The sequence below is a fragment of the Heteronotia binoei genome, chromosome 1 (genome assembly GCF_032191835.1).
Source record: "Heteronotia binoei isolate CCM8104 ecotype False Entrance Well chromosome 1, APGP_CSIRO_Hbin_v1, whole genome shotgun sequence".
Classification (NCBI taxonomy): domain Eukaryota; kingdom Metazoa; phylum Chordata; class Lepidosauria; order Squamata; family Gekkonidae; genus Heteronotia; species Heteronotia binoei.
The window spans coordinates 116,568,229-116,578,029 of NC_083223.1; positions in this window are offsets into that span (position 1 = coordinate 116,568,229).

Below are 9,801 nucleotides of genomic sequence, written 5' to 3' on the forward strand. Positions count from 1 at the left end.
ACACCCTTCTCAGGTGGGTGCTATAATTCTTATTTTAAATCTAAATATCTAATAACAAAGTGTGGCTCACATCTGCAGATACCTAAATCTGTGGATTGAGGGGGGGAGAGACGGGATTCCTCCCACAAGTGTCATGGGCCTCCTACTTGTATTATCATATTATGAAACTGACCTAAAATAATACTTCAGGCCATACAGGGAGCTTACTGCAAAAGGGGCAAGTCCAAGATCCTGAGTTGGGTCTGCTTCACCAAACTGTTGTAGAAGTATTATCATAGAACAGACCTAACTCAATCACAATAGAAAGGCCTTGCCACTATTTTTAGGATGCTGCATACAAAATAGGTCCTCTGTGTCAAGCATGCAGTTTTCAATGACAAGTCAAGTGGATACAAAACTACGTTTATTGATAGACTGATATGCTTTCAATACAGGTTCTTGAGAGTAATGCCAAAAATACATTGCTACATTACTTTTAAGCCATACTTCAAAGGATTCCCAAGGGTGGGGGCAAGCGGGGCGCTCTAACACATAAACTATCATAAATGTCTACATTCTCACAATCAGTATCTCGTCCTTGCTTTCCCCAGATGTTTCACACTCCCAAGGAGGAAATGCATAGGAAGGTGCCGATTGTCTCTTCTCAAGTCAGTTTCGTTTCTCTCTAGTCTACTTTCACAAGCAATAAAGCAAGAGGGGGGAAGGGGAAAGGGGAAAGAATAACAGAACCAACATACCTTGGTCCCCCTGATATTTCACAGACCAGCTTTATGGGGGACCCTAAAACAATTAATTACCAGTGGAATTCTACCATGCTTGATACTCTGGCTGTTATTGTGCTGTAGCCCAGGTCATTTTGATCCTGTTTGACTGGAATATATATGACAATATCTTTATTTATAACATTTTTATTGTGACTTTCCAGCCAGTATAGTATTTCCAAGACATCAACAACCAAAAACATTAGAACAACCTTTTGAAATATATAGTATAAAAACAATTGATAACAACAATTTAACAAAACATACCACAAAAAAAATCAAACCACAAAAATACCCTTTCACACACACATGCTTCACCATTTAGATTCAGGTGGGTAGCCATGTCAGGGTGAAGCAGCAGAACAAAGTTTGAGTCCAGTGGCACTTTTAAGATCAGTGCAGTTTTATTCAAAGTATAAACTTTGTTGGTCTTAAAGGTGCCACTGGAACTTTGGCTAACTCCCCTGCCTACTGCAGCCCTGGCAATGTTGAACAAACTGCCAAAATAGTCTTACCTCAGAGACAGAAACATCTCTGATGCTTCTCTTTGTCAACCAGAAGCAAAAGCAAAAGTATACAGTAGACGCCAGCCTTCCTGCATGACTCGAAGCCAGTTAGTGACTGTATGAATGGATAACAATTAGGGCCAGCGCATCGGAATAAGCCAAGTAGGCAGCCACCTCAGGCGTCACTTGGCCTAGGGGTGTCAGAGGAGCCCCCTCTCCCTGCACCCACTGCCCTCTGCCTCCCTGCTATCTGCCTGCCTGCCTCCCACACCCCGCCACCATCCGCCTGCCTGCCTCCCCACGCCCCACTGCCATCTACCTGCCTGCCTCCCCACTGCCTTCCGGACTCTGCAAAGTCCGGGTTGGGCATGGCAGTGCGTGCCCAACTCTTCTGAAGACTCCTGAGACTCGGGTGGCTTTGGAAGAGTCTGGGGGGGGCGTGACAGCACACCCGCTCTGGCTCTGAGCATGCCCACCCCCCGACTCTTCTGAAGGCTCCCAAGGCTCGGGTGGCTTCGGAAGAGTCCGAGGGTGTGGCAGTGATGTCATGGTGATGTCATCCGGGTGCACGCACACTGAAACACTGGGGAGGGCAGACATTTGAGGTTTGGCCTAGGGGCACAGGCACCCCCAGCCCCGCGCTTGATAACAATATTTGATAGTCCCTGAATTAAGCACCTGATGAAGCCTTTGGGAAACGGCTTGGTACATGCTAGCGATCCATCGCACTTCAATGTGCGGGGATGATTGAGATTGTTCTCTTCAGACTTCCACATAAGCTAGTAGAAAGAGCAGAGCTCCAGTATACAACATTTAGCTCTTTCGTGGACTTAGCCTCCCTCTTTCTTTCCCTTCCCCTGCTCAAGGCCATGAAACTTACCCATAGCAAATTTCTAGCACCCATTGTATTTCTCCCCATAACAGGCCTTTTTGCTAGTTCTTAAAATAATGTGCATAACCCCCCTGTTGTTCTATTTGAGAGATTAAACACTAAATTGACTATAAGGCAAGGTATAGAAGCCCTGGATACAAACTAACACTGCAGAATACTGAAAACAGGCATTTTTAAAATTCACATTAAAGACAAATATTTCCTGCAGGGGCTCCATTCTGTAATCTCTCTGCAACACTGAAAGCAACTTGAGCCTTAAATGTTATGTATCCAAACCGATGAATTGAAATATGTTCATGTTATTGGGAAATATTTATTTGAGCTCTGCATAATCTAGTGGAGATCCAGATCTGCTTGAGCTTCCATGAGAAGAAAAAAAAATCTATATTAAAAAAAAGTTTTCAGGCATGAATCTCACTTATTGGTTCTCATATATTTTAGGTTACCTAAATAACCTGTCCTTACCTTAACTCTCAATTTTTCCATCACACACTGCTTTACCTGTCTTCCTGGGGTCACTTTTCAAGCAACAAAAGAGGAGGTGGAGGAGGAGGAGGAGATTGGATTTATACCTTGCCCTTCAGTTTGGTGTAGTGGTGTAGAGAGCCAGTTTGGTGTAGTGTTTAAGTGTGTGGACTCTTATCTAGAAGAACCGGATTTGATTCCCCACTCCTCCACTTGCACCTGCTGGAATGGCCTTGGGTCAGCCATTAGCTCTGGCAGAGGTTGTCCTTGAAAGGGCAGCTGCTGTGAGAGCCCTCTCAGCCCTACCCACCTCACAGGGTGTCTGTTGTCGGGGAAGGAGACAAAGGAGATTGTAAGCCACTCTGATTCAGAGAGAAGGGCGGGGTATAAATCTGCAATTCTTCTTCTTCTTCACTGGGAATCTCAGAGTGGCTTAAAATCTCCTTTCCCTTCCTCTCCCCACAACAGACGCTGTGAGGCAGGTGGGGCTGAGAGAGCTCTTTTGAGAACTACTTTTGAGAGAAATTCTCTTTCAAGAACTGTGACTGACCCAAGGTCACTCAGGAGCTGCATGTGGAGGACTGGAGAACGAAACCCAGTTCTCTCAAATTAGAGTCCATGCACTTAACCACTACACCAAACTGGCTGGAAAAGGAAATAGGCCAAGCCCCTAAACTACCAATAAAAATGAACTGAAATTTTGAGAGGTGGTGGATCCATAGCATCATGTCTGACTATGTAAATCGAATAACACAAGTTAAATCTTTCTTGTACTGAATACAATTTACCCAATAGAGTCTGTTGTTCTGCTACACTTGGATGACTTTCATTACTTATTATTATTATACGCTAATTTTCATGATTGTGTCTTAGAGGCAAGCAACAAAATGACAAGCACTGAAGAGGTTGTTAATGAAATACAGTGGCTGACCTTCCAAACATATATCCACAATAATTCAGCATTTAGGACTTTGCTCAGTTAATTAAACTAATTGCATTGCTTAGTGGTATTTAGCTGGAGATCTGAGTGTGGACACTGCAAAAGAGACATTAAAAAGCACTGCACCAAGCAAATATTTGTGCTGTGTTACCTTCTGCTTCCTTTGGTTGGGTTTTGCTAAAGGCTCTCCTGGCAGGGTTTTGGTATATTTGCTTTGACTGCTTTCTGAAGTAAAGCTATCTTGGGTCATTTTATATTGTATGACAGTCAATAAATAAGCTACTTGAAAATATAATGAAGTATTGCAATTGTCATTCCAGAGTCAGTGATAAAGACACAGGAAGTAAATTGCCAACTATATCAGGGCAGTATGGGAGTTATTTGCCTCCCTTGTCATTCTCCCCCCCCCCCCAAAAAAAAATAAATTGTTGCAACATTGTAAATTTTGTGTGTGTGTGACTTGGATGCTTATCACCAAGCTGTCATCTACTGTTTTCCTAGTTCAGTTAAGACAGCTCAGCAATAAGCCATATAATCTATTAACAATAGTAAACAAGGAGGTCATTATTTTTCTTTATCCTTTCATTCTCCTCTCTTCCATTTTGTTCTCAGTGAGGTAGCTTAGTGAGGTAGTTTCAGCTGAGACTGTGTGACCAAGAAAGTTTCCATGGCACAGTGAGAATATGAAACCCCCCAGGTTCTATTCTGACAGTCTAATCACTCTGCCCCTTTGGCTCTCGAACTGTGGGTGAGCAACAAGTTTGTCCCATAAAAGTTATTGAGTATACTTAAATACCACACTTTGAGATTAAATTGAGATCAATCCTGATCATAACGTTGCCACATTTATACACTTGCCTTGCTCCTCCTCCTGCCTCTTCTTGCATGGCTTGATTTCTAGCTTCCATTTTCCATGAAGTCCTAATGCATGCACCTCAGTAAATGATTTAACTCCCTATGAGCCAAGATTCTAAACCTTGGTTTAATCCCAGTTTAGAATCCTCATTTTTGGTGATCAGACTAGTTCAATACTCTGAGATCCCCATATTCGGATGTGATGGTTGACTGGAATCTGATCATATTGGAAAGTAAATGTGTTTATCTGTTTAATCTTAGGTCTTCATGTCTGAATGGAACTACCAGTATCCTGCCTAATTTGTTATCATTGTAAACAAGAAAGGGGACTAGATTAAATCTCTCTAACCTGGCAGAAGAAATATATGTGCCTAAACAGCCTTCAGCATGTGCTACTGATTGAAATGCACCCGATTAGCATTGTGTTTCTCTTGTGAACACTATTGAACTGGCTGGGTGAATATTTTGAGGCTAACAGACATATGCACTTGCATTTGTAGCCACCAGTTTGTGACTGTACTGAGTCAAGGTCCTTCATTTTTTTAGTCTCAGGAATGACCTGAGTTGAATTTACTCTGAAGAGCACCATCTGTGGTAAATTTCTGTTTTCTGGTATGATATCTAGTTTGTATGAAATGAAATCTTGTTTGAATTTTGATGTAACAACCCCAACAACACTTTACTTGCACAATAATATTCACTTCTAGAGGTGATAACCTTCATGCAAACAGTCACAAGTCTGCCAACAACCTCACTTTTTCTTTGTGTATTTTTAAAACCAGCATTTTCGTCACTCTTTTTAAAAACCAAGAATATGAATTTTCCAAGCAATTAAAAGTATGCCCTGTACTCAGAGATGTCCAGGGCTTTTTTCCTGGAAAAAGAGGTGCCAGAATTTTCAAGAGGGAAATGAAGGAAAAACACACAGGATTATTTGCTTTTAGTGCCTAACACTGAATGATGACCTTTAAGCAACTGTGTTTTAATGTACTTTGTTGGATCAAAGATTGTCATGCTCCCCCAGTGTCCCTCATGAATTTCTAGACACTTTTGAACATATGAACATATGAAGCTGCCTTATACTGAATCAGACCCTTGGTCCATCAAAGTCAGTATTGTCTACTCAGACTGGCAGCAGCGCTCCAGGGTCTCAAGCTGAGATTTTTCACGCCAATTTGGCTGGACCCTTTTTTGGAGATGCCAGGAATGGAACCTGGGACTTTCTGCTTACCAAGCAGATGCTCTACCACTGAGCTACTGTTCCTCCGCTAAATATGAACATATGAAACTGCCTTATACTGAATCAGACCCTCGGTCCATCAAAGTCAGTATTGTCTACTCAGACTGGCAGTGGCTCTCCAGGGTCTCATGCTGAGGCTTTTAACGCCTATTTGCCTGGAGCCTTTTAGTTGGAGATGCTGGGGATTGAACCTGGGACCTTCTGCTTACCAAGCAGATGCTCTACCACTGAGCCACCGTCATTTTAAGAATTTTATTTCAACAAAGAGGTTCTGCAACCCTGTTCCGGAGTGTTCCCTCAGAAAAAAAAATCCTAGAGATGTCATTGCAAAATAATTCCACATGACTGAAACATATATACACAAAGAGAATGAAAATTTCTCTGCTGCTGGAATTAAGGAGATGCTGTCGATTCCCAGGGTGAATGATGCTTCATTTCCTTCTTGTTTCGTCAGTTCAGCTGGAGGTCCTTGAAGGAATTTTGTACAGACAGCCTTACAAATGTTCACATCATTTGTATGTGGGAAGCCTGTTGTTATGGAATCAGATTGTTAATCATGTAGTACATTTTCCCCATTCCCAGGAAATAAAAAGGACAATTCCTTGTGCTATCCCTATCACTTATAGGCATCTGCTTCAAATATTTTGATATCATACGTCAACTCCAGGCAGTTGCTAAAGATTTTCATTCAAATGACTAGCATAATGCATTTTGAAGGAACATCCATGTGTGTCTTTCATAGGGGCCTATAAATTTGGGCTCTTTTAATGCCCCTCATTCCCACCTGTCAAAAAGACATGTGTGCCTGAATAACTTACTCTACATGGTTGGCAGGGATAATTGTGGGAGTAGTTTTATATATATATATATATATATATATATATATATATATATATATATATATATATATATATATATATATATATATATATATATATATATAATTTGGTTACCCCTTTGAGTATAGGGGTGATGTGGCAACAAGTTATGATCAGGATTGATCTCAGTTTAATCTCAAAGTGTGGTATTTGGGTATACTCAGTAACTTTTATGGGACAAGTATCTGTTGTTTCCTGCAACAATGCCCATGCTTTTGGGTCTGTGCTGCAGTTTCTTATAAGTGAGTGAGAGAAAGCAATGTCTTGCTACTGCAGCACCCTTCAGAGAAATGATTTGATTATTTTTCCATCCTCTTAATAATAATATATGGACACACTAAATTTTATTTATTTATTTATACATTGGGCTTATAGACTGCCCTCTCCCACATAGCAGGCTCAGGGTGGTGAACAACAATTCTAGCAAACGCATTCGCAAATCAAGTCAAGCTAATTAAAACAATAAAAACAATAGCAATTCAAAACCAATTTCAGATTATGCTTAAATAAGCCAGAATTGTATCCCTACCCCCGTGTAGGGGAAGGACAGAGAGGGGAGGTGCCAGGCTAGATGGGAACCATTGCTGTCCTCAACTGTAGGCCAGGCGGAATATCTCTGCCTTACAAGCCCTACGGAACTGCATTAGGTCCCGAAGAGCACAAATATTATTCAGCTGAGAGTTCTACCAGGTTGGAATCAGGGCCAAAAAAGCCGTAGCTCTGGTAAAGGACAGTTGGATATTTTTTGAGCCAGGGTTCACCAGTAAATTCTTCTCTCCAGAGCATAATGTTCTTTGGAATTCAACAATACTTTCCCTTGTGAACAGCAATCAGCAAACGTATCAGGAAATCCTGTAATGGTGGTCACTGGACCTTTTAGCCTATATCTAAGAGAGACCCAAACATTCACCTGTCACATATGCATGTACCTGTTTTGGACAGGCAAGTTTAGGATGAAGACTCTTCTGATATCAATGGACATGAATTGCCTTTGTAAGCCAAAATGCCCTCAAAAGAGGTTGGGGAATTGACAGGTGAGCACCTTTGGCTTAAAAAGGATCTAGAATCTATGTATACAGGATTCCACTTCCAGAAATTATTGCTAAATTTACCAAGGACACTAATTAAATAAAATAATAATGAATTTATTACAGAAAAATATAGAACACACACATACAAGATAATAGACTCATATAACATACATACAGACCTAATAAAAACAGAGAGAAATGCATAGAGGTAAAATAAGGATGGACAAACAGGGTGATAATTACCGATCATAGTCTTCCAGGAAGGCTCCAATGGAGACAAATGAGGATGATGGGGAAGGGGACCCTCAACTGACCAAGAATCGGGGATGTATCTAAGCAGCAGGAATGGGGTACTGCTAGATGCACACCTGTGGGGAGTTGGGTCACAGGTTACAAGGACTACCTTGAACCCTTAGGGGATGGGAGGTACATGGGCGGATGACAGGTGATCAGCTGGTACATGACCTCAGAAAAAGGGGAGGCTCTGCAATGACCATAAGGGCTGGACTTGTGTGGTAGCCAATAGTCAGTTTATTGGGGGCACCTGATTGGATGCCCATCCCTGGCCAATGAGCAGACTTGACCCTGGTTACCTGATTGGACTTCCAGGTAACAATGGGACAAGGGGGAGGCTCCAGAATGACCATTAAGGGAAAGAATGGGATAAATTATTGGAGTGGAGGTGATTAAGGCTATCAAAACTTATCTAAAAGGTGACAATGGATGGCCAAATTGCTACCTAAGGTAACACCCGATCTATACAAAGAAACTTGGCTCTGGGTGAAGATGTTCTTCCTCTTCTTCATTCCTCTACTGGCACCATCCTTTGTCTTGGGTTCCATTGGACAAAGGCTTAGGCAGTGTGACAGGATCCACACCTAAGATAAGCTTGATTGCCTTATGCATAGGTGACATCTGTTGAGTACGTGAGCCTCCCGCTTCGCTGTCATGGAGTCTGGCACTGCAAGAAGATAGTTGCTGGTGATGTTAGCCTTCCAATATGGATTCTATGGTCAAGGCTGGAAACCGCTTGCCTGGACAGTTCCTGGCGGCGCAACTTCTTCCGCTGCAACAGCCGAGATGCTGAGCGCACGAAGCGACTAGAAACACATCTGTTCTCCTGGTTAGCACTTCTCAAGAGACACAGAGTGCTGTTACAACGTTGTGGCTGTTAGTACTCACATAAGTCCCTTACAGTCTGGTAGACAAAACCCACGTTCTCCTGGCAGATGTGTGTGAGTTGAGTCTTCAGGCACCCTGGCAACCAAATGGGTGACTACAATGTTCTGAAATTAGGGGTATTTTTCTCACAATTCTCCCCCTTCAAGACCTACATCACCGAATGGAGACAAGGACCTGAACAACAAAAGTCCACAGCTGATCTTGACAGGCAACGTTCCCGCTGAGAGCCAAGTATCAGTCGGGGTGTACCTCCTATCTAAAAGGTAGGAGCCACTAAGCCAAAGTACTCAAAAATAACTTTGAAAATAAGTATCCAATGGGCCAAAGACGCCTTCCTCAAATACTATGATGTGGAGGCAACTGACATTGGCAACATTGTTTAGCATACAGTATTTTTAAACACACGGTTACAATTTTCATAATCATTAGTATAAAAGGGTGATTTCATAAAATCATTGCTGCTATTCCAGCGAAATAAATGGCAAGAATTGATTTGAAAAGTACACACTTATATCAATAATTAATTGGAAAGGTACATAATAATATCAGAATTCATGATTACAAATCAAATTCACATTATTTCCCTATAACTATTCTAATACATTTGTTTCCTATTCACTATTTTAACCTTGAGTCTTCTATTCTTCTTCTCCCCCCCTCGATAAGTTTCTTATATTGGGGCAACCAAACGGGTGACTACGAAGTTCTGAAATTTGGGGTATTTTTCTCACACCTTCAAGCCCGATAGGTTGGCAGTGGTTGCTGCAAAAGTGACCCCAGGAAGACAAATAAAGCAAGGGTGATTTTATATGCAGATAAATATTCTCAAGTAATGGTGAACATTATAAGTACATTATAACTTAAGCCATGGTGACCTCTGGTTACTGACCTCTACTGGGGGCATGGAGGATATTGAGAGGTGGCTGAATAAAGTCTGCCCCTGCCTCTCAGCTCTGCTATTCCAAAGAGGTCTCCCATCCAAGTACTTGCCAGAGTCAACCCTGCTTACACTTCCGAAATCCAACAAGATCAGGCTTGCCTGGTCTATTCA